The sequence below is a fragment of the Euphorbia lathyris genome, chromosome 1 (assembly GCF_963576675.1).
Source record: "Euphorbia lathyris chromosome 1, ddEupLath1.1, whole genome shotgun sequence".
Lineage (NCBI taxonomy): Eukaryota > Viridiplantae > Streptophyta > Magnoliopsida > Malpighiales > Euphorbiaceae > Euphorbia > Euphorbia lathyris.
The window spans coordinates 16626786-16628838 of record NC_088910.1 but is presented as its reverse complement, the minus strand read 5'-3'; positions in this window follow the sequence as shown (position 1 = coordinate 16628838).

The following is a 2053-nucleotide window of genomic DNA, read 5'->3' as shown; positions in this document are numbered from 1 at the left end:
TATGTTGTAATTTTATTTCGAACTTAACTATTAGTTTGTTATATTTTTCTAAGACTTATTAACTATTATGTTTATTATTTTTTATTAAAAAAAGTTAGTATTTTATTTTAATTGATTTTTTCTTAACTATTATGTTTATTATTTTTTATTAAAAAAAAGTTAGTATTTTATTTTAATTGATTTTTTTTAATATAGATATGGGCTTGGGTGGACGGGTTTGGGATTCCTTGTTTAGGCCCGAGCCCGGCCTGGCCCGAGTCCGAATCTAATTAGTATGGGCTTGGGCTTATCAGGTTTTATCACAGGCCCGACCCGAGCCCGGCCCAGCCCGGCCCATGCCGAGGTCTAGACAGACCCAAAGAAAGGCATTGAAAGCCTTTATTCTTTCGTAATCACGTCTCTGTTTTATTTTACTCTCACCAAAATTTACAAAAACTTCCTACTAGAAAAACTCTGTCTCTTCATCTTCTTCTCATCACTCGTGTTTTTTCTTGCTACCGTTGTCCTCCTCTCGGAAATTTCTAACTCCGCCACTTGATATTGGTAGCTGATTTTCCTTTTCAAAGTAGTTGTTTATCAGTTCTAAACAAACATTCCTATTTATTCCACTATTTATAGTACAAAATAAAAGGGATAATAACCAAATTTAATTCTAACGTTTTCGGTGAAATGTAGATTTGGCTCCAATATATAGAATGGTCTAAATTTAACCCTAATATTTTTAAACAAGATCAATTCTAGTCATATATTACAAAAAATGTGAAGGTTGGTTTAGCTATTATTTAACTGTCACATTGGAGCTTCCAAAAATCAATTACGTCTAAGATATTTAACTGACACAGTTACAAAAGAACTTGTTAAAATACTAACAACTAACTCTACTACATAAAAGTTAATAAATAAAAAATTTGTCAATGTGTTTAAAATGTGTGTCGTGTTACTAATATAGTTATGAATAACCGCTTAAAAATGTGTGAAACTACTTCAGTTTATTATTGATAAATTTGTTTTGACGGTCTGATGAGATAGTTAAATAACAGTCAAACAAACTTTTCCAAATTTTTGGTAACATGTGGCTAAAATTAATCCTGTTTAAAAATGTTAGAATTAAATTTTATAAAATTTTATACGTTATGGTTAAATCTGCACTTCTTCAAAAATGTTAATGTGATATTTGATTTTTATTTTAAAAATAAAAATATAAGCTACAAAAAGGAAACGCCTGATACATTATCAGTTCCCTGAACTTGTCTAAAATAGTAGATTGGCTCCCTGAACTTTGCAAGTGTCCCACCAACTCCCTAAACTTGCTTATTTCGTATCACCAACTCTCTAAACTTGTCCATAAAAGTAGATTAGCTCCCTGAACTCTGGGATAAATTACACCAATAGTACCTGAACTTTACCTATTTTACACTTTGGTACCTAGATTATATTTTGTCCCAAAAATATACCCGAAGACACGATGACCGGACAATTTAGTAAATTTTACCGGTAAATGACCGGTCAATGCAAGTTTGTCTGAGTAAATTACATCAATGGTACCTGAACTTTTCCTAATTCACACTTTGGTACTTGAATTTTTTTGTCCTAAAAATATAACTCAAGTGAAGGTGACCGGATAATTTAGTACATCTGATCGGTTAGTGACCAATCAACGAGAGTTTGACCATTTTGAATTAAAAATTATGACCTACAATACACTCAATGTTAAGCCCAAAATATACCTAAAATATCATATATAAATACGTTAAATTTACATTGAAATCGTGCTAAATATATTCATTTAGAGTACTTTTACGTCTTTATTTACTTCTTTGATGCAAGGTACTTAATTATTTGGTTAAATCCAAATAGGAGCTAAAACGGAGCAAAAATGAGGGAAAAACCTAAGTTACGTGCCAAAAATACGTATTAATCAAAGGACCGACTTAAGGAAACGGGAAGCAGCCGAAAGACGGGGAAGAATACCCCTGTCGCGACTGAGATTTTCAGAATCTCAATCGCGACACGTTGATGCCAGTCACCGGAAATCCGAAGTTTTCAGCTTTCT